Genomic DNA, 24,400 nt, shown 5'->3' with positions numbered 1-24,400 from the left:
TCCCTGAAAAACAGCCAAGTGTACTGCAGCCTCCTGCCATCCCGCCTTGGCCTTGGCGCTGCAGCAGACCCCGCAGGAGAGCAGGAAGGGTGTGGCAAAGTGTTTGTGATCCCAGCCTCATCAGCCGACTGTATGTGTGTATGTGTGTATATGTGTGTGTGTGTGTGCAGCAGAGCTCAGCTAACCCAATCAGAGAAATGTTGCGTGGCAACGGTGCACAAAGGGGACATGCTCATGTGTACGTGTGTGTCGGGGCATCAACATGTTTCCAAGACTCTTTGGAGGTCTACCCGTATCTTCTGACTCGAGGGTTCCAGTTGCGACCTCTGACCCGAGCGGATGCAGCAGCAGCAGCAGGTGGAAAATGTGATCTAAAAAGGCATTTAAGAAAATTAGCGAGAGCTTCGCTTCCTCCCCCGAGGATATTGACTGGCGGGTGAGAGGGTGACAGATTGTCCACTGTCAAGGTTTGTGCTTTCTGTGATGTATGGCATGTTTACCTCCTTTATTTATTGCCCAACGCCGCCCACCTCCTTCCTTTCTTTTCTTGTAAGGCCCACTTCACCTCAAAAGTCCACCACTTTTCAAGTTTGGTAACCCAGGTAGCGACGTAGCCCGGTCAAATTCTTAATCATAACCAAGAATCGTCACATAGAAATAAACAGAACAAATCAAAATACACTAATCCAATACAATTTAATTGGATAAGTTAATTCCTCTAAAGTAGTATTCCTTATTTAGAAACAAAATTTGGGTGGAGTTAGTGTGTAGAAAACCTTCTAAACACGGTTTTGAACATTATTAGACACAAAATAACACCCCTCTCGTCAACTATAGTCATATTACCCCATATAGTAAATATATTCATACAACATAAGCAACATAAGACACAAATAAGTCTTTAAATGTGTTCCAGTTCTAAAGGTGCTAACTGGGGGGTGAACAGGAAGTGGTGTCGGGGGTTCAGAGTTGAGTTTCATCTCGGCATGGGTTATTCCAGCAACAGAAATCCATGTTTTTATTTGTGAGATACTTCAAAACTATGATAAAAGCCTGTTGTTCCGACAGTAAGATTACTTTTTTGGGGAAAAAACACATCTCATACACCCTCAGTGGGTATTAATGTATAAATATGTAATAATAAAGCATAATAATACATAATAATACATTCATCTGGGACTTTGTTTTATAATAAAATGAAGTACGTACCAAGACTAACTTTAAGTCTTTTGTGACTTTGCAGATATCATTAAAGTCAAGGATGAAATGTTTTGCTCCCAGTATTGACCCCTGGGGTATACCCGGTTATATTTAAAGCGGACCTATTATGCTCATTTATCAGCCTTTGTAATGAGTAGTGAGCTCCTATAGAGCAGCTACACATGGGAACCCACACACAAAGCTTTCCAGATCCATATATCCATTTTCTATACCGCTTATCATCACCAGGGTCATGGAGGTATGCTGGAGCCTATCCCAGGTGACTTCGGGTGAGATGCATGAAACACACTGCTGATCTAAATTTTAAGAACAGCTGAATTATTGCAAGAATTTACATTTTGGACTGCTGGATCTTAAAGAAGTTCTAAGTAGCGGTTTTAAATGCAAAAAGAAGAAATGGGTGTGAAAAAACCCCCAACAAAAACCACTAATTGTAAATTAGCTGTTCATATGCTTGATGCCGGGCTGCACGGCGGTCGAGTGGTTAGCGCGCACACCTCATTGGCTGGCCACCAGTCCAGGGTGTACCCTGCCTCTCGCCCAAAGACAGCTGGGATAGGCTCCAGCACCCCCTCGACCCTTGTGAGGATAAGCAGTAGAAAACGAATGAATTGATGCCAGTGTTTCAGGAGGCTGGTGGGAATGGTGGGAATGGTGGAATGGTGGTGAAAACGGCTTCATGGAGGGCACCCACTGTCTGGAACTTCCCTTTCCGCCTATCCCAAATGTTGTCAATTTGATTTAGATCACAGGAACATGCAGGACGGTCCAAAAAAAACAAGCTTATTCCCGCGGAAGCAGTCCTTTCAACAGACTGCCACTGCCACTGAAAAACCACATAATTACCACAAAGACAAGGGCCTTCAGTCAGCCCTGTCGCCATTTCACGCCCCTGCACAATATGAAGCTTCATTGTTCCATTGAAAGAAAAGCCCCCCGGATCATGATGGTTCCTCCTCAAGTGGGATGTCCTTGTCCTGCCAAGGTTATATTTGTTCTCACCAAAGAATAAAACATGTATCCACATTTCTATGTCCCATATTTGGTGCATACTCCAAACGTGCAATTCTATGGCATTGACGGAGACGTGGCCCTTGAAGACGATTTCATTCTTTTTGTTGTGGTTGACTTGAAAGGTCATACATGGCAAGAGGTCTGCTGTCGATTGTAGAGTTTTAAACTATTTTGGTACGAGGTGCATTATTAAAAAAAAACAAAAAAAACAAAAAAAAAACTCAAACTGTATTATGGAAAGCAGGAAGTGAACAAATGTAACAGTTACTGATTGTAAAAGTACCAGATGGAGGGGTAGGATTTAATAAGCTTTGTTTCTTCCTACTCCTTTTGGACATGTGGAACTGTGAACTGATTATGGGATGCACTCAATTGTAATCTGATGCATGTTCAAATGAAATAAAACCATTACCATTACCATTACCATGTGTAACTAAGGATAGATGGCTGACAGCCTCAACTTGAACTTGAACATGAGAGCGAGAGATGTTCTTGTGCCAGTAAAGACTGTACGGCGCTTTGCCAACAACAAGCATCTCATGGATAAAAAGTGACACCAAGGACTGAAGAAACCGAAGTAGACCATCTACATAAGAAGGTGGCACACAAGAAGTAACAGAAATAACAGTCCAACTAAGGGCAGCAAGGGAGAAGTACAGAAGGAAAATAGAACACAGGATGAACAGAAGAACAACATGAAAAAGGGGTGGCAGGGAATGAAGACCATGACTGGCAGCAGCACAAAGAGAGGCGCCCACACTCGGCGGATGCAAAGAGGGCAAACCAGTTAAACCACAGGTTCGACCAGCCCATCCCACGCACAGCAGCGCCCACACAAGTCATCCGCACAGACGGGGACACATCTCCTCAGCCACCCCACCCACACAACCAACAATAACAGCAGCTCAAGTAAGTGTGGAGCAAAGAAGGCTGAGCTCCAGCAAAGCAGCAGGTCCAGATGGAGCATCACCTCGAGTACTGTGCATGGCAGCTGGGAAACCCTCTAACCTGAGTTTGGGGTTCAACAGCTGTGGAAGACATCCTACATTGATTCAGTCCCAAAGAGAGCCACACCCTGGAGAGCTGAATGACTTCAGGTTGGTATATCTGGTATCATCTTCTTGCTCCACCGTACCGTAGTGGTACTGTGAGAATTACATTTTTTGACTTCTCCACCATGAGCTGCACGGTGGACGAGTGGTTAGCACGCAGACCTCACAGCTAGGAGACCAGGGTTCAATTCCACCCACAGCCATGTCTGTGTGGAGTTTGCATGTTCTTCCCGTGCATGCATGGGTTTCTCCAGGTACTCCGGTTTCCTCCCACATTCCAAAAACATGCTAGGTTAATTGGCCACTCCAAATTGTCCATAGGTATGAATGTGAGTGTGAATGGTTGTTTGTCTATATGTGCTTTGTGATTGGCTGGCGACCAGTCCAGGGTGTACCCTGAATTAATGACTTCTCCTGCACCTTGAACACCATCCAGTCTCAGCTCCTCTGGGACAAAGCGGCACAGATTGTGTGACGCCACCTGGTGGCTTGGATCACAGACTACCTGACTGGCAGACCTCTGTACGTGTGAATGAGGAACTGAAGGTCTGACACTGTGACAAGCAGCATGGGAGCACCACAGGGAACTGTTCTGTTTACCCTTTTAGTACCACTCTGAACTCTGCCGCCACACAGCAAGGATTACTGATGCAACTGTCTCACGACTGTCTAAACCAAATTCACGTTCCCTATTAGTGGGTGAACAATCGGCCACACAGCTAGGAGACCCGAGTTCGATTCCATCCTCGGACATGCACACCCATGCATGCGTGGGTTATCCGGTTTCCTCCCACATTCCAAAAACATGCTAGGTTAATTGGCGACTCCAAATTGTCCATAGGTATGAATGTGAGTGTGAATGGTTGTTTGTCTATATGTGCCCTGTGATTGGTTGGCCACCAGTCCAGGGTGTACCCCGCCTCTTTCCTGAAGACAGCTGGGATAGACTCCATCACCCCAGCGACCCTTGTGAGGATAAGTACTTGTGAGTACCCGGTTTCCAGATCCAAAGGTGATGAATATGTGTTGACGTAAATGTGTTCCAGTACGAGGGGGGACTGAGTGGAAGGAATAATGATAATAATAATAATAATAATCATAGCAATACTACTACTACTACTACTACTACTAATAATAATAATAATAGGCGGCACGGCGGTCGAGTGGTTAGCGCGCAGACCTCACAGCTAGGAGACCAGGGTTCAATTCCATCCTCTGCCATCTCTGTGTGGAGTTTGCATGTTTGCATGCGTGGGTTTTCTCCGGGTACTCCGGTTTCCTCCCACATTCCAAAAACATGCTAGGTTAATTGGCCACTCCAAATTGTCCATAGGTATGAATGTGAGTTTGAATGGTTGTTTGTCTATATGTGCCCTGTGTTTGGCTGGCCACCAGTCCAGGGTGTACCCCGCCTCTTGCCTGAAGACAGCTGGGATAGGCTCCAGCACCCCCTGCGACCCTCGTGAGGAAAAGCTGTAGAAAATGAATAATAATAATGGGGGTCTCCTTCTCGGCTGTGGACAGAAATTGAACAACAGTTCTTGCAGTGACATTTGCCATTTGCTGTGCTAATCAATCAGCATTATTGCAAACCGGTTGTCTATCGGCGCTTTGTCAAAAGGCGCAACCACATCAATAGCTATAGCTTTTCCCTTTTTTTGGAGGTAAGGTATTGGTTGTTGTGAAGGTATTGTGAGTGTTGTGACTGCCGACTTGTCATGTGACTGACATGTTATGCTGGATTTGATGGCTGCCTCGACCCGAGCGTCCATGTCTGGCTACTAAATATGCCGTCGTTTTGTCCTTCAAAATTCCCCGGTGTGTGTCATGTGTCAGAGAAATCAGCTTTGATTGAAGACTTCCTGGCATCAAGAGTCTATATGTGCCACGTACCATGAAACCATTGAAACCATGAAGGTTGTTGTATAGAGTGCGGCCATTTTGAAATAAGAAATTAATGTAGTTTTGTCTGTGCAAGACTTTAAAGTCTTCTTCAGTGGTAGCAGTGACGGCTGAGGTAAGGTCCCCCTCGGTGTCATCTTTCAAGATCGGTTCTGAGCGTGGCAGTGGTCTGCGGTTACATTCTCTTGACCTGACTTGTACTGGATGTCGTAGTTGAATGACAACAGTCTGGATGACCACCTGGCTATTCTCATACCTACTCGACCTTGGCCTTTTGATGCACAAAGACGACCGTGATCTGTGTGCGGTGTGAAACATCTCCCCCACAAGTTAGTTCTCCACTTTTCTGTCGCCCACACACATCCCAGCGCCTCCTTCTCGACAGTGGAGTATTTTCTCTCAGTCTGGGTGAGCGTGCGTGATGCAAAAGCAACACTTCTTCCAGAACCACCTGTGTCAGAACAACTCCTAGTCCATAATCAGACGGTGGGTAATTCAGGATTAAAGAGTCAAAGTGCAGGGCTGGTCACTATGAGTCGTTCAACAGTCTCAAAGCTCCATGTGAATGTGTCTGTTCCACGCAGAAATTTTTGAATTTGAGTACCATGATGTTTAGGCAGGTTTGTAGGCGGCGGTGCTTGAGGCACAGCGTCAGGCTGTAGTCCTTTTTCTGATACTAGCCATGTTTACATGAGGAGTTTTTCTCTTTCCGAATGACCTTTCCGAAAACAATGGTATACATGGAAAGGAATATTCCAATCTCTTGTCTACATGCGCCGCTATAATCAACCAGAATAGTCAATAGGGCATGCCCAGTAAAACGTAAACACCAACATCACGTGATACCGACTTCCCCGAATTTTTCTTCCACTTGTTGGAATAACTCTGTATTGCGTATTCCGTTTTTCGTTCGTCCAGTCTTGGAATTTAGTTCACAGTGAAACTTCAATGACCACTAAGGGTCTTACCAAGATCTACATCTAAATATTTATATTTTTTTATTAATACGCCTGACTTAAGCCTTTCCATTTTTTCTTGCTTGATTTGTTCCATGAATTATTACCAAAAGTTAAGATAGGTTTAATAATCTTTGTGATAATCACATTTTATCATGTTATTATTCAATAAACTTTATTCAGGTTTTAGCTGTTAGCTTGTTAAACTGTGAGTAGATTTGATTTAATAGTGAAAACAAATTAATGAGATCAATTAAATTTATACCGGTTAGCGCGCAGACCTCACAGCTAGGAGACCCGGCCACATTCGGCCATCTCTGTGTGGAGTTTGCATGTTCTCCCCGTGCATGCGTGGGTTTTCTCCAGGTACTCCGGTTTCCTCCCACATTCCAAAAACATGCTATGTTAATTGGCCACTCCAAATTGTCCATAGGTAGGAATGTGAATGCTTGTTTGTCTATATGTCCAGGGCATACCTGGTCTTTCGCCCGAAGATAGCTGGGATAGGCTCCAGCACCCCCATGACCCTTGTGAGGATAAGCGGTAGAAAATGAATGAATGAATGAATTAAATCTATACAGTGTTAATATTTCATGGAACCCGGGTCACTCTGCAATGAAAAGATCGGGCCGCGACGTTAAAAAGGTTAATTAATTAATTAATTAATTACAAAGTGCTGTTTGCAGTAGTCAGGAAGTTGTTTGGGAGTGTGACCAATCACAGCGGAATGGGCGTGCCCGGAGGCGGACAGACTATTTTGGAGGCAAGGATAAATCCAAGGAAATACAGCGGGAATAGGTACATATTCTGGAAGATCTACAACGTTTTCTATGTGGGTTATTGTGTATAGCTGCTCTATAGGAGTCCAAAAAATATGCATAATAGGTCCTCTTTAATGTGACTGATAATAAGCTGTATTCAACTACTAAATAGCATGATTCCTGAATTCATGTATATTTTTTAAAATATGATATTTTAGGCTGCGAAATTTGCAGCTCAAAGTGTCAAGGGATGTTTCTTTATTCAGTGACTAGAAGATCTTCCAGCCCTCAAGCAGATGTGTTGCTTCGCTGTAACGTTGCCAACCAGTGGCTCAGCGTGCTGTCATTTTTACTGAGCTGTTGTTGTGTAAACATTCCCTCCTTTCCCTGTCCAAAAAAAAACCCCATGTCTTTATCAATAAACTCAGCGATCAGTTGATATTCACGGCAGGTATAAATGCAGACAAACGCTTTGTGCCGCGTCAGGCGTCACGAGATGGTCCGCCCTGAGCCAATTTGTAAATGATGTACGTTAATGGCCGAGTTAATAAAAGCGAGCTCCGCCTTCCTTTTGCTCTCCTCTGCCACATGCCACTCTACATCTCCATTAGCATCCGCAAGCTGTTTCAGCCATTGATCATCACTTCTCAGCATCTTAAGCGATGCAGCGGGGATTGGAGAGGCTTCTCCAAAGACTTTGCTTATGAAATATCTTAATTATGTGTAAGGTGGAGCTGGCCATGGTGGGGAGGAGGGGCATGTTGTGTTAAGGGAATGGGGAGGCAGCCACACCCATCTTCCTTTGTTGAACGTGTCTGATGGCGACAAGCCGTGTGTGTGTGTGTGTGTGTGTGTGTGTGTTTAACTCATTTATGACCTGGATGGATCATCAACCATGCTGCATTTACTTACTGACTCACTACAAACCCCCACTTAAACACTTAAACACAACCAGTGATGCACAAAAAAAGCATTATTGGAAATAATAACATATTGCAAAATTTAATAATACACAAATTGAACAGAAAAAAGAAAAAAAAATAGAAGAAATTTGTAGGGTTAAATACATTCTTATGACAAAAAAGAGATAATATTAATTAATTTATGAAAAAATGACATATAGCAAGGAACAACATTTAGAAAAATAAATAATAATAATATTATTATTATATATATTATTATATTATTATTTATTATTATTAAAAAAATAAAAAATAAGAAATAATATTATTTTCCCTCTTAGAATATTTTGGCTTCAATGTGGCCCAACTTTCCGTCAATGGTACCCTAATGAATGAATCAGGGGTCATGTTTTAAGGGATGAAAACCTCGACCTGGGTGTTGAGGGGGTGGGGGCGGGGGGACGGGTCCCTTTCCCTAAAGTCCCACTAGTAGCAGGTTGTGTGGCATGTTTCATTAACACTGGGCGGGCCCCACAGGGAGAAGCAATAGAGGCGGGCAGACAGGCCAAGCCTTTGTGGACACGGATCACTGCTTGCTAAGCAGGAGGACGGATGGCTGATGGAGGCTGAGGAAGCTTGGGGTGGGGGGGGGTAGTTGGGACACAAACCTCAGCAGTTCTGGTTGTTGACAAGACTGTCTCAGCCTTACTGCAGAGTCTGTCAATGAGGAAGGCGCGCAATTAAACAGGAAGTAGTAATGAAACGCTCATTTGTTTTTTTATTGTGTTACTGAGCTTGCAGGCTACTTCCTGGTATGTTGAGATGGTACGAGGCTTACAGACAGCAACATCTGATTCTCATTCATTTATTTCATAGTGACTTTTGGAGTTGATTCAAGAGGAATTATCTTGTCCCGCGCACATGAAAATGAAAATGTCAGGGTTTTGTGAAATTTCGATGAATGACCAGTCAATACATAACTTAACTCCATAAAGAAAAGAGACTTTTAACATTACCGAAATTTTGAACATTTCTTTGGTAAGTACTGACAAATTTTACATTTCTCTCCAAAATGAAACTGTGTCAAAATATGCACCCCTACTGTGTTGCCTGCGCTATGATTTTTTTGATAAATAGACGCCGCACGGCACCATTAAACCCCACAAGTTGGAATTTCTCACACAGCTACAAAAAAATCCTCTCCAACTTCAGATTTGTTAAGCCCAGCGGTGTCCAAACTTTTTCCAGTGAAAAATGAAAGGATACAAGGGATACAAATTGGCGGAGAAATATTTTAGAGTTCATTTAGTGGGTGTTCAGGGGTGTAATTTTACCCCTCCCTTGGAGTTCATTCTTAACTGACTCCACCCAACAGAAAGCAAGCTAAAACTGGCTCAAAATGCTTGGTTTCAGAAGGCGTGGTAAAACTGCCCATTTGTGATGTCACAGAAGAGCTTACTTCCTTATATGGGCATGGCCAGATAAGCTCTCTGCCCTCCCCCAGGTTCTGCTTCTCTGTTAACAAAGTGCTAGCGGGCTCATAAGGGAAAGCCACATATGTTTTTGATTCCTAAATTCCAACAAAAGTAGTAAGTAACAATTTATCAGTGTCCTAACTGTCTTTATTTTGTGTCATGGCGCAAAAACTCTGTGTAGCATTATAGTGTGTGCATACAGGAAGCGGGGCTGCTAATAGCCTTTTCCCACCACAATCAGTGGCTCTACCCGAGTTTTGTTAACACTGGTACTTGGTACAAAAAATGTGTAAGCACCATGTTAGATGTTACCGATGTTGTAGAAAAAACGCTAAAGCTACCTATCATTGAGAGACGTCTTGAAATAACTTCTTTTCTTGGGAAACTTCCGACTGTCCAGTCTCTACTTCCAGATCAGATTCAGAATCCAGCACATATGACTGTATGTTAAAAACAGACATTTTAAAAAGATAAATCACCATTTATTATCAACTCCTATAGCGGCACAAACCGGAAGTCCTTCTAAGGAGTGTGATCAACCACATTCCTGGAGGCAGGCTGAGGGTCGAATACATTAAAACAGACTGTTTTTCCAGAAGCAAGAAACCCAAAGAAATAGAGCTGAATAGGTGTAGATTCTGGAAGAACTAGAAAGCTCTCTATGCTGGTTATTGTGTGTAGCTGCTCTATACGAGTTAACATTACATTAAAACAGACCGTTTTTCCCAGAAGCAAGAAACCCCAAAGAAATAGAGCTGAATAGGTGCAGATTCCGGAAGAACTAGAAAGCGCTTTGTGCTGGTTATTGTGTGTAGCTGCTCTATAGGAGTTCACAACTTAATACAAAGGGACTAAATGAGCACAATAGTCCCCCTTTAAGTGTTCCTCTAAACTAAATGAATTCAGTTTCAGTTCAGTGTTACATATACTCCATATCAGATTAGAACAGCGGTCCAGTGGTTAGCGTGCAGACCTCACAGTGAGGAGACCAGGGTTCAATTCCACCCTTGGCCATCTCTGTGTGGAGTTTGCATGTTCTCCCCGTGCATGCGTGGGTTTTCTCCGGGTACTCCGGTTTCCTCCCACATTCCAAAAACATGCTAGGTTAATTGGCCACTCCAAATTGTCCGTAGGTATGAATGTGAGTGTGAATGGTTGTTTGTCTATATGTGACCAGTCTATTGGTGTACCCCGCCTCTTGCCTGAAGACAGCTGGGATAGGCTCCAGCACCCCTCACGACCCTTGTGAGGAAAAAGCGGTAGAAAATGAATGCATGTCTATCAAGAGTTCAGGCTTGTACACTAAAATTTCATTGTTTTGATGTGTAGCAGCACTCGTACGCGACATACAGTTTTTTTATTTTCTGGTCATGACACATCCATCCATTTTCTAACGCTTATCCTCACGTGGGTCGCGGGCGTGCCGTAGCCTATCCCAGCTGTCTTCAGGCGAGAGGCGGGGTACACCCTGAATTGGTCGTAACACATTCACACAATATTTATTTCTTCTTTAGTTTTTTCATGAGTTGTTTTCCAATCAGTCATCACTGGAACACCCAGAAAGGGAAATTGGATTGACGTGGCTAGCCTAAAAAGTCCGACCATACACCAACAACAACCAGCACTTTCTGACCTTTCCAGAACAAACAGGACCTGTTGCAGCCTACCTTTTAGCGTCTTGTCTAGACCGGTGTACAATTCATTTGGATTTGAAAGAGCAAACGCTGAATAATGTATAGCTTAGCACAGGTATGTGCGAAAAGACAGTGTGAGATTTGTGCGAGAATTTTTTTTTTTTTTTTTATGCCTCCCTTTCACCTGCACCACTTTCACTTTCACTTTACAAGCTGAGGTAGATTGTCTCAATGGAGGAGTGTTAATGAAAAAGAAGAAGAGGAGGCGTGTTGCCGCTGAGAGAAGCTCGTCAGGTGTCAAGGCTGTAGAGAGTCAAATTTATGCTGACATTCAGCTTGGGGGGGTGGCATGGGGGGTATCGCTGCTTTTAACGAACATGATGGGAACGTGTGTGTGAGTGGTAGAACACGTTGTTGTGATCTCATGAGCGTTTAGCAGCATTTTAGATATACGGAGCTAAAAGCTATAATTAGTAGCGAGACATATTTGGGAGTGGGGGCGGCTTTATTTCCTTTTTTCCTAGTTTCCCAAGGGAGGGAATCAAGCTCTGCCTCACAATGTCATGCATCACTTTAAAAGTAACGGCGACCCTAGTGCTGCCCCAAACCATGAGAGGACCCCCGCCCATATCAGCATCAATATTCATTCATTCATTTATTTTCTACCGCTTATCCTCATGAGGGTCGCGGGGGTGCTGGAGCCTATCCCAGTTGTCTTCGGGCGAGAGGCGGGGTACACCCTGGACTGGTGGCCAGCCAATCACAGGGCACATATAGACAAACAACCATTCACACTCACATTCATACCTATGGACAATTTGGAGTCGCCAATTGACCTAGCATGCTATACAAGCTGTATATGGACTACTCATACATGTATGCTTTTATGGTTGCTGAAACATGTGTGTGTGGGGGGGGGGGCGTGGGGGGGGGCACAGTAGGGCGTGTAGGACTTGTGAGTGCTATCCTCTCAGACAAATTCCCCCACTGATAAAAAATTTTCCGAGACAAGTTCTACATAAAAACAATCAAATACAAAAATAAATCTGAGCGTAGGCTGCACGGTGGTCGAGTGGTTAGCGTGCAGACCTCACAGCTACGAGACCCAAGTTCAATCCCACCCTCGGTCATCTCTGTATGGAGTTTGCATGTTCTCCCTGTGCATGAGTGGGTTTTTTCTGGGTACTCCGGTTTCCTCCCACATTCCAAAAAAAACATGCTAGGTTAATTAGCGACTGCAAATTGTCCATAGGTATGAATGTGAGTGTGAATGGTTGTTTGTCTATATGTGCCCTGTGATTGGCTGGCAACCAGTACAGGGTGTACCCCGCCTTTTGTCCGAAGACAGCTGGGATAGGCTCCAGCATACCCGTGACCCTCATGAGGATAAGCGGTAGAAAATGAATGAATGAAATCCGAGTGTTTTCACTTGGCCATGAATGAGCCAGTCTAGCAGATGATTCAATATTTTGCCTGCCCTCAACTGTAAAAAAAAAGTTTAAAAAATGCATAATTCAGTGTTGTGAATATGCATAATTCTTGTGGTTTTTGAGGAACAGCTTTGCTTGTGTTATTTATTTATGAGCTTTTTGGAGGTTTGTCAGCCGTGGTCAGTGCAACACGATGACGATGATGATGATGATGACGTGCTGCTGCAAACACGTCGCAAATAAAAACAAACATTTCATTGATGAATTTGAACGAAAATGGCTTGGTAAAAGCTGTAGAGAGGCTCGGTGCATAGAAAAGGTGAAAAGGGATACGTGAATAAAAGTTAAGAGTGCACCTGAACGCCTCACAGCACATGCAGAACAGAGCAGAAAGGAGACAAAGTTCTTCATTGGTCTGTGGGCATTCTATGCTAAAAGTTTATCAATGATTTTTAATAATAATTAGTAGTTGTTAATTTATTATGTTTAATTTATTTTCTTTATTAAATTATTTTATTATTACTTACTTATTACATTATTATTTTCTAATTATTTTCCTCAACGTTTTTTTTCTATTCATTTTTTCTTTTGTGATGTGTGTTATTTGTTTATTTTTAATTATTTTATTTATGTTAATGAGGGATTTTTTACATGATTTTCAATATATTTAGAATATATTTCATTCAGTAATTTTTTGTATGAATTATTTATTTTCTTACAATTTTATATACGCCATATAATATTTATCATTTCTTTGCTTTTTCAAAATTGTTTTTCTTTTTCTACTATATTATTTAGCATTTATTTGTTTTTTTCTCCTATTGTGACCCATTCATTTTAAAAAGTAGAACATATTTAATTTTTTTTTATAAATTTATAATTTTAAAACATTCATAACATTTTTTATGTAAGACAAAAGTAAGACAACATGGAGATACATAAGAAATATCTCCATGTTGTCTTACTTTTAACTATTATTAATTTGTAATTGTTTTATATACTGTAAATATATTTTATTATTATTTTATTTACATTTTTTTTAGATTTCTTGATTATTATTAATATGCAATATTTGATATACGGCATAGGATAACATGATCTCCGCTTCTTCCTACTCCTTTTCAGCCATGTTGAATTGTACACGTGTCTAAGCGATATTCCCTGAAGTAACTTTGTTAAGCTTGTCCAGCAAATAAAACCACCTTCCCGCTGTCATCCGAGTGTTTAGATGTTGTGTTCAGTGAGATGATCCACTCTCGCTGCCATTAGCAGGAAAAGTTATTTTTACACTCATGCCTGAGTTTTCTGACCTCTTATTGTACAAATCACTTTTCACAGCCACGAGCGCCTGGAAGAAGTTTCCTTTCGCTTTTTGATTGACACAAACTAAAATACTTGCAAACGGCTCGAGGTTACAGTTCGCAACGGGAAAAAAAAAGTTATTTTCTGCAAAGCGAAGAAAAGAGATAAAATAAGAATAATGGCAGGAAGTCACCGCATATAGCTGTTGTTAAAAGGGAAATAAAGGAAGTGCGGCGGGGATCTAAATCAGACAAGTGGGCTCTTTAAACGCAATTGTTTTGATGTATTTGGATGAATTATTTGTAATAATCTTCTCCAGCTCAGCTGTACAAATACATCACTTAGCCTGCAGCATCTGGAAGGCGCATCTGTGCTGTGCAACTGATGTTGTATATCACAGACGGAAAAGTTGTATATGTACGATAAAGATCCACGGCCAAGATAGCAAATTGACATGAAAAAGTATGTTGTAATAATCTTGGATGGCGTCATTTTTCCATTCATTTTTCCATCCACCATCTCGACCTATTGGCTGATCGGTTCATGATCGTTGACTAGCTGGTCAGGCAGTGAGAGGCAGCTGTCACTCAAAGATTGGATGCAAAATATTCAGTACATTCGCCGCTCTGTGTGTGTGTGTATGTGTGTGTGTGTTTAGGAGGCGTCCGGTGGGTGAGTGACAGCAGCTTTGTTGGCATGTTTGCCGCCATATGGGAAAAGATTTGACTAACACATGCTGGCAAGAAGGCTAAGAATCAACTGTGTTTAACGCTGAAAGCAGCACGACGCCACACAGATGCTGCACACTGTTTACTTTTTGGCTACTTCATTCATCAATTCATACACGGGTGCACTTGTTACCTGGGCCTTCAGTGGGTATTAAGCATTAATAATATATAAAAATGCAATATCACAACATGTGGCCGTTACATACATCATTGGGGATGAATAGCATTTCATTCATTCATTTTCTACCGCTTATCCTCACGAGGGTCTCGAGGGGTGCTGGAGCCTATCCCAGCTGTCTTCAAGCGAGAGGCGGCGTATACCCTGGACTGGTGGCCAGCCAATCACTGGGCACATATAGACAAACAACCATTCACACTCACGTTCATACCTATGGACAATTTGGAGTCGCTAATTAACCTAGCATGTTTTTGGAATGTGGGAGGAAACCGGAGTACCCGGAGAAAACCCACACATGCATCGGGGAGAACATGCAAACTCCACACAGAGATGGCCGAGAGTGGGGAAAGGCAAAATATCAAGCCAAAAAGTTACCACTTCCACACAAAATAGGAGGAGAACTCATTCATTCATTCATTTTCTACCGTGGGGGTGGTGGGGGGTTCTGGAGCCTATCCCAGCCGTCTTCGAGGGAGAGGGCCGGGTACATCCTGGACTGGTGGCCAGCCAATCACAGGGCACATATAGACAAACAACCATTCACACTCACATTCATACCTATGGACAATTTGGAGTGGCCAATTAACCTAGCATGTTTTTGGAATGTGGGAGGAAACTGGAGTACCCGGAGAAAACCCACGCATGCACGGGGAGAACATGCAAACTCCACACAGAGATGGACAAGGGTGGAATTGAACCCTGGTCTCCTAGCTGTGAGGTCCGGCATCAAGCATATGAACATTTCAGTCACATCCATCTTCTAGTGCTTATCTGTTGCAGGGACACGATACGGCCACCAGCTAGCAAGCTTGCAAACTAGCAAGCTAACCAGTTTATTTCTTTGAAATTTAACAAGCCAAAAACCTTCCACTTCGTCCCAGAATGGGAGGAGAATTTTTTTCCCTCGATCATGTCGGACATGCCGGGCCACACACGGTGGACGAGTGGTTAGTATGTAGGCCACACAGTCAGGGGAAGACCTGGGCTGGAATCTCCGTTTGGGCATCTCTGTGTGGAGTTTGCATGTTCTCCCCGTGCATGCGTGGGTTTTCTCCGGGTACTCCGGTTTCCTCCCACATTCCAAAAACATGCTAGGTTAATTAGCCACTCCAAATTGTCCATAGGTATGAATGTGAGTGTGAATGGTTGTTTGTCTATATGTGCCCTGTGATTGGCTGGCCACCAGTCCAGGGTGTACCCCGCCTCCCGCCTGAAGACAGCTGGGATAGGCTTAAGTACCGATTCGGCACCAATGTTATATAATACAGTATATAAACAATAACTAACCCAAAGCCCAAGAGTATGGAAGTGAACTGCAAACAGCAAGGCTGAGGGAATCGATCCTCAGCCTGTAACGTCTACTTCCTCTGTCAGCAAAATTCTATTCCTGGAATCATCTCAGGAAGTCAACCAGACCTGATTTGCAGCGAGTGACATCACATTATCGTTTTCTCTTGACTCTCGTGGTCTATTTCTAGCTCTCTTTCTCTATCACCACACGATTGTTATTCGAGTTCAGTTTAGTGCCGACAGAGTGACTGAGGACGGGAGTTAGTGTCGCAGCTCTGAGACGACACTTAATTGGCCTCATTAATTGGCCTCACTGCTCTCGATTGTTACCTGGCAGGCGAGAAGGCGACCTGAGTTTCCCTGACGTCAGCAAACGGATAAATGGAGCGGTGCACACAACTCCTGTTCCGCAGTCAGTACCTGCATGAAAGGCGACTGATAGCAAAGTCTCAGGAGGTTTGGGGATTTGGTGTTGTGCACGTATGGCATGACGAACTTAGGAAGTCATTAAGGTCCTGTGACAACGCTACATGGGGAATTGCACCCTGGGAAATTATCAAAAGTGTCATCTCTACCTCAGCCACGCAGGTCAGATACGTAGCACTGGGCAGGATGTGTTCTCATAAAACAATTTTATTAACAAATTTAATCATAAAAACATAAAAACACACCAGTTCAAACTGAAGAAAAATGTCAGGATAGCCAAAAAAGGGAAAGGAGGTCCCCTAATGAATCACCCGTGACACAACAAACACCCAAAAATCAAAAAGTGGGACTGTGAAGACACCACCACCAAGGAAATAACTGCCGCTGCCGCTAAAAGCAATCTTCACTCGCTAAATGTACTGCAAAAAAGGCCAGTAAGGATAATTCATAATGCCGCCTACAGAGAACATACTAACTCCTTATTTCTAAAATCACAAATACTTCAACTTGCTGATATAGTTCATCTTCAAACAGCTAAAATAATGCATAAGGCACTTACTATGGTACCCATTATGTCATTGGATGCGCATATCACCTCGTACATCAGTACGAGGTACAGTTAAAAAAAAACAAAAAAAAACCCCTTAAACTGTATTATGGAAAGCAGGAAGTGAACAAATGTAACAGTTAGTGATTGTAAAAGTACCAGATTGAGGGGTAGGATTTAATAAGCTTTGCTTCTTCCTACTCCTTTTGGACATGTGGAACTGTGAACTGATTATGTGATGCATTCAATTGTAATCTGATGCATGTTCAAATGAAATTAAACCATTACCATTACCATGGTAAATTACCAATAAAAGGTAAATAAAGTTGCTGACCAACCATAATACTAGCTCCTGCCATTTTTTGGAGTTAATAAAAAAAACTAAAAGAGGAGGTTGCCTACAGCCAAATGTTTTTTTACATTAAAAATTAAACAGAAACCCTGGAGGTTCCCCTGGTTAGCTGAGTTAAGGAGTTAACTGGAGTATATATAGTACAGGTTCATTTTTAAAAGTACCAGTGATGGTGTATCATTGCCTTAGGAATCCATTCATTGGGATAAAACAACAAACATGGCGTCTCTTGTTCTCCCATCAATCTGTCAAAGTTCCCCAAAGCTCGGGGTCGGCGGTATAATAAATAAAGATGTCACACATCTTCGAACAGTCACACCCGAGCAGACGATTCATGTTGTGGGCGGACGGCTCGTGGCCCCCGCGTCTGCACCTGACACCCTCCAATTAGACGTGACAGATGCTTGGCGCGTGCACACGCACTTTAATGAAATCTCCATATCTGACCCCCCTCCCCACCAACACTTCCATCTACCTTTTGTTGTGTGGATGACCATATGTGGCCATGTACTTCAAACTGAATAAAGATGCAAATACATCAGTACGGTATACGTGTTTTTTGGTGTGTACAGAGATACTAAAGTGCAGCCATTCCCTTGTGCTAACTTCTATAAGGTAGGAGATCTTCCAACATTCTCTTTGTAGGCTCCATGTGCCACCAGTTAATCCCTCAGTCTCCAAAGGGACCCCCTTCCAACAAAACTACCCCCCTTCATCACTACCAACACAGATGGGTCACTTTATTTCCCCATAGAATTCAAATAATGGCCATTGAGGGATTCCGAAGTGGGGGCAACCCCCCCTTAACAGCACTGCTGAAGCTCAATGGTGTAATGGTGTAAGCTCTAGGCAGGGAGTGGGGTTGGGGGGGGCAAACGGATGGGGAGGATCCTAGCGGCAAGGAGACAACAGCTAAGGCAAACAAGCATTTTTGCAATGGATGCTTAAGTGCTTTCTTTTGAATGCATCGAGTACTCCAACAAAACATGGAGGCATATTGTGACAGAGGGCAAACAACCATTCACACTCACATGTAATGTAAATTACATTGGACATTTGCAGCACCTTCTATGGCTTGTGGTGCTAGCATCCTCAAAGATATCAGATATCTATTGACTCTGGGGCAGATGATAGCGTTTTGGAAATTTTTTGGTGAGATCATCAACTTCTTGAAGTGAAGCTCTCCTAAAGAGGTTTGCAGCTTCTGGTGTTGGTATCTCCTCAGGCAGAGTTACTCTCCCTTCTGCTTTTAAGTAAAGGCAATTTGTTTTGTTATCATTCCATTCCAATTGGCTCATGTGGCATCTGATACATAGTGGCATCTTATTGGAGGGCAGCGGGGTGTGCGGGGACTGATGGGGGGCTGGGCACTCGGTGGGTGCACTCAGGGGCTGGGGGGGGGGGGGGGTCGGGGCCAGGTGGGTTGACTGGCGGGGTTGGTGGTGTGCTTCAGCAATGTCCTGGGGTTTTTACGGGGTGTCCGATGTTCCCACTCTTCTTTTGTTGTTTTGTCTTATGTAAGATTCTGTGATTATATGTGTGGGAAAAAGTCACGGAGAATCGTGGAGAAGGGGTAGGATTTAATAAGCTTTGCTTCTTCCTGCTCCTTTTCAGACATGTGTAGTCATGAGGTGTTGTGCGTGTGTGCACGTATATGTGTATGTATGCATATATATATATATATGTAGATATGTGTGTATGTGGGGGGCGGCATGGCGGTCTAGTGGTTAGCGCACAGACCTCCCCAGGGTTCAATTCCACCATCTCCGCCATCTCTCTGTGTGGAGTTTGCATGTTCTCCCCGTGCATGCGTGGGTTTTCTCCGGGTACTCCGGTTTCCTCCCACATTCCAAAAACATGCTAGGTTAATTGGCCACTCCAAATTGTCCATAGGTATGAATGTGAGTGTGAATGGTTGTTTGTCTATATGTGCCCTGTGATTGGCTGGCCACCAGTCCAGGGTGTACCCCGCCTCTCGCCCAAAGACAGCTGGGATAGGCTCCAGCAACCCCTGCGACCCTTGTGAGGAAAAGCGGTAGACAATGAATGAATGAATGAATGAATGAATGAATGACTGTCTTTCCTATGTGCTTGACTTTTGTTAAAAGTGAGCCTTGTCGATCTCACCGTTGCTGAAATAAGATTAAGTATCAATTTTTGGTGATTGGTGTACCTTCACCTTTTCTGTAACCTTGTTGCTTCCACACTGCTTCCACAGTTGGCCATTCTTCAAGCTTTAGTCAAAGCCTTGAACTCGGCTAATTGCACGGTCTTGTGCAGCTCTCAGCCTTTACTTCCTTTATTTACTCATCTTGCATCCAGCCAGTGGCACCGTCACACAGCTTGACATCAATCAATATGTTAAAAAAAAACAATACTAAACAAGTCTAATAAGGTTTATCACACAAGAAAACACACAATTCTGTTTTCCACTCAGATGATGCATACAATCGCATTGTGGATTTTTGAGAAATTGGGTTAGGGTTAGTGTATTTTTCGGTTAACATAAAAAATGGATGTAAATGTTTTGCCAGGCTGCACGGTGTTCTAGTGGTTAGTGCACAGACCTCACAGCCAGGAGACCCGTGTTCAATTCCATCCTCAGCCATTTCTGTGTGGAGTTTGCATGTTCTCCCCGTGCATGCTTGGGTTTTCTCCGGGTACTCTGGTTTCCTCCCACATTCCAAAAACATGCTAGGTTAATTAGCGGCTCCAAATTGTCCATAGGTATGAATGTGAGTGTGAATGGTTGTTTGTCTATATGTGCCCTGTGATTGGCTGGCCACCAGTCCAGGGTGTACCCCGCCTCTCGCCCGAAGACAGCTGGGATAGGCTCCAGCACCCCCGCGACCCTCAGAGGATAAGCAGTCGAAAATGAATGAATGAATGAATGAGTATGAGAGGAATATTTTAGGGTTACTGCAATTTAATAAGTCCGGTCAAAGAAATATTCCTCAAGCCAATGTCCAGAATACCAAGTACAAGATGAAAACGGAGAACTGCCGACCTCCAGGAGCAGGAATAGAGTGGGCTCTGAGAGTCTTAGTTTTTTGACCTGAGTTCAGATTTGAGTGGGAATGTTTGGTTAAAACTTTGGTTCTCATAGTTTCAGTACTTTACTACTTTTTCAGAGTACCAAGGTCTCTGACCGTATGACACGGAGTTCTTTTGTGCTTCCACAGGGAAGAATGAACATAAATGAGTCTTCTGAGTGGGGAGCTTTTCTCTTCTTAGAGAGCGCCATGTTGTTTGTTTTTCCTTTCCTAACTGGATGTTTTATGCTATTTTCAACAAAACATTGACATCACAGGGGCGGCATGGCGGTCGAGTGGTTAGCGCGCAGACCTCACAGCTAGGAAACCGGGGTTCAATTCCACCCTCAGGCATCTCTGTGTGGAGTTTGCATGTTCTCCCCGTGCATGCGTGGGTTTTCTCCGGGTACTCCAGTTTCCTCCCACATTCCAAAAACATGCTAGGTTAATTAGCCACTCCAAATTGTCCATAGGTATGAATGTGAGTTTGAATGGTTGTTTGTCTATATGTGCCCTGTGATTGGCTGGCGACACGAGTCCAGGGTGTACCCCGCCTCTCACCCAAAGACAGCTGGGATAGGCTCCAGCACCCCCGCGACCCTCGTGAGGTCCGTCCGGTAGTTACCGTCTATGTCTACCAATAAATGGCAAAAACTACAATTAACTGATACACACATTAAAATGTTTATTTTTAATACAGCTCGCTCGTGGTGATTTTAGGGCTCTGACTAAACACCGCAGAAGAATGGTTCTTTGGAGTCTGAACTGGTGTGAATGAGACACGGAAACAGGTGCTTGCAGTGAAATCATATATTGTGAACAAAGGGAACAAAATGACAAACAAAAGTAAATTTTCACAAAAGATGATCACAGCAATATTGGTCAAGTAGCTGGTAAATAGCAGTTTTACGAGTCTAATGGGATAATGGTGGCTTTAGGAATGCCACTCTCGAGGAATGGTCCTCGATCTTTGAGTCCACAGAGTCAAAAAGGAAAGACAGTCCTACCCGTTCGCTGCCAAGGCTTCCTTTGCTTGGGGTAGGACCAAAGCCGTCTAAAAAAAAAACCTGACCTGCAACGGCCAGAAACAGGTATTAACATGTCAGTCAACTTTTACAAAATGTAAAATTTAATAAAAAAAAAAAAAAAATTAATAAATAAAAAAATGGGCGAGGGGTTGTCATATATAGAGGATCTTTGACTAGCATTTTTGCCATATGTCCTCAAAAATGGGCAAGGGCTGTTGTCATATAGAGGATCTTTGACTAGCATTTTTGCCATATGTCCTCAAAAAGGGGCGAGGGCTGTTGTCATATGGAGGATCTTTGACTCGCATTTTTGCCATATGTCCTCAAAAATGGCCAAGGGCTGTTGTCATATATAGAGGATCTTTGACTAGCATTTTTGCCATATGTCCTCAAAAATGGCCAAGGGCTGTTGTCATATATAGAGGATCTTTGACTAGCATTTTTGCCATATGTCCTCAAAAAGGGGCGAGGGCTGTTGTCATATGGAGGATCTTTGACTAGCATTTTTGCCATATGTCCTCAAAAATGGGCGAGGGCTGTTGTCATCTATAGAGGATCTTTGACTAGCATTTTTGCCATATGTCCTCAAAAATGGCCAAGGGCTGTTGTCATATATAGAGGATCTTTGACTAGCATTTTTGCCATATGTCCTCAAAAAGGGGCGAGGGCTGTTGTCATATGGAGGATCTTTGACTAGCATTTTTGCCATATGTCCTCAAAAATGGGCGAGGGCTGTTGTCATCTATAGAGGATCTTTGACTAGCATTTTTGCCATATGTCCTCAAAAATGGCCAAGGGCTGTTGTCATATATAGAGGATCTTTGACTAGCATTTTTGCCATATGTCCTCAAAAAGGGGCGAGGGCTGTTGTCATATGGAGGATCTTTGACTAGATTTTTGCCATATGTCCTCAGAAATGGGCGAGGGCTATTGTCATATACAGGATCTTTGACAAGCATTTTGCCATATGTCCTCAAAAAGGGGAGAGGGCTGATGTCACATAGAGGCTCTTTGACTGGCGTTTTTGCAGTAGAGCCTTAAAAACAGCAGAGCACTCCTGCCATAGAGGATTGCCTCTTTCATATAAAGTGCAAGATCTTTGACCATTGTTTTTGCAGTACAATAGATCCCTACATAGCAGAGCACTCCTGATCTATAAAGGATCTTTGACAAGCATTTATGGAGTATGTTCTTAAAAACTGCAGAGTGCACCTGTTGTACAGAGAATCTTTGATTATTTTTGCAGAAGATCCCTAAAAACAGCAGAGCCCTCATCTCAAGAAAAAGAAAAAAAAAAGAAAAAAAACAAAAAACTTTTACAAAATTTACCGGTAAATAATCCAACACTTATACATCCAATTCAAGATGGCCATTCATCGCACTTTACTGTCAGTTGAAATATATACATACAGATTTTGATTTTGCTTACCGCAAAGTTGTTTTCTGTAGGTATGGATGTCAAAAAGAGGGTTTTGAGCATGCAGCTTGTTGATCAACCACAGCAGGAGCCGCTGATTACCTGCACCTGCTGGCCCTTTAGTGCTTCCTTGCAGCACAGACAGCCAATCAGGAGGGGGACCTACCGTCAGCTGACCAAGTCACATGGCTGCTCCTCATTAGAGTGGTGGCAAGACATGGGTTACAGAAGCCAAGCGGCTAAATGCTAAATGACGTGCGGATCGACACTGAAATCACTTTGATACCAGATCATTTTTCTTGATTCTCAAATAAAAAGATTGATGCTTTGATACGTCAGTCATTTACGGTATTGCACATCATTAACAGGAACACAGCTAAAGTAAATTATTGAGATCTGAACTACTTTTAAGCGTGTAGTGTAAGTACAGTGATCGCTCGTTTATGGCTGTTAATTGGGTTGCCCGAATTCCCGTGAAGTAGGATTAACACTGTAGCATTATTTTCACACTTACAGCATAGAAAACCTATTTGCGACAACCCAAACACAGTTTTTATTAACATTATTAAAGCCCTTTAGGCATCTTTACACTTATATTACCCAATTGAGTAGTCATAATAAGAGTAAATAAGGCATTTAAAACACAATAATATAAAAATGCAATAATATGAATGTGTTCATCGGGGAACTAAGTGGTGGGCAGACCACTCAAAAAGGTCAATGAGGGCATTTGTCTAATTGATGGAATGCAAATATTCATTCATTTTCTATCGCTATCCTTTCTATTTCTACCTTCACGAGGGTCGCGGGGGTTGCTGGAGCCTATCACAGCTGTCTTTGGGCGAGAGGCGGGGTACACCCTGGACCGGTGGCCAGCCAATCACAGGGCACATATAGACAAACAACCATTCACACTCACATTCATACCTATGGACAATTTGGAGTGGCCAATTAACCTAGCATGTTTTTGGAACGCAAATATGTTAATTGTAAATTAATTTAATGTGTTTATGCACACAACATAATTCAGTTATGTTGTCTGAATGAGATTCTCGGAAAAAACATAACATTTTTGTTTTTGACTAATAGAGCGCAAGACACGTATGTGGAACCTGTTGACAAAATACATATAATTCATGCCGTCTTTGAATGCCTCAATTTGTACAATGGTAACTCGGTTAACGTCTGAATAAGTTAAAGTTAGTGGTTCTTGTTGTTTATTTTTTTTTGGGGGGGGGTTCTCTTTTTGTTTATGTTTTCATTTTCTATATCCAACAGCAAGGTACATTTTTATTGGTTCTTGAATACTGACATTTAGTTTCATATATTTTGTACATCGTATATTTTGTACATTGCAAATCGTGGTTGCAGCAGAATGATGTGTTTGTTTTGATTTTCGTTCCCGGTCCCCGGCAACCCCCTCCAGCTCCACCGGGAGGACACCAAGGCGTTCCCAGGCCAGCCGTGAGACATAATCCCTCCAGCGTGTCCAAGGTCTGCCCCGGGGCCTTTTCCCGACTGGGCATGCCCGGAACACCTCACCAGGGAGGCGTTCGGGAGGCATCCGGACTAGATGCCCGAGCCACCTCAACTGATTCCTCTCGATGTGAAGGAGAAGCGGTAAATTTTATTTGACTAATAATCGATAAACTGTATAATAAGTATAGGTACTCACCACAAATAAATGATAATGTAAGATGATCCATGAACAGTTGGAATTGGAGTCACACAAATATGCTGCGTTCAAGGACCA

At 43.0% G+C, this 24,400-nt stretch overlaps 1 long non-coding RNA gene across 1 annotated transcript; it reads left to right on the top strand.

The window, feature by feature from the left end:
- Positions 1-1,910: 1,910 nt before the first annotated feature.
- On the top strand, positions 1,911-24,147 carry LOC144901280 (uncharacterized). The gene is made up of 3 exons (XR_013629437.1): positions 1,911-3,144; positions 3,264-3,332; positions 24,095-24,147. It is a non-coding gene; the product is annotated as an uncharacterized LOC144901280 (long non-coding RNA).
- Positions 24,148-24,400: the final 253 nt, after the last annotated feature.

The sequence above is a fragment of the Doryrhamphus excisus genome, linkage group LG11 (genome assembly GCF_037039965.1).
Source record: "Doryrhamphus excisus strain RoL-2023G ecotype Guam linkage group LG11, RoL_Dexc_Guam_v1.1, whole genome shotgun sequence".
Taxonomy (NCBI): domain Eukaryota; kingdom Metazoa; phylum Chordata; class Actinopteri; order Syngnathiformes; family Syngnathidae; genus Doryrhamphus; species Doryrhamphus excisus.
This window is presented reverse-complemented; position numbering and strand designations above follow the sequence as displayed.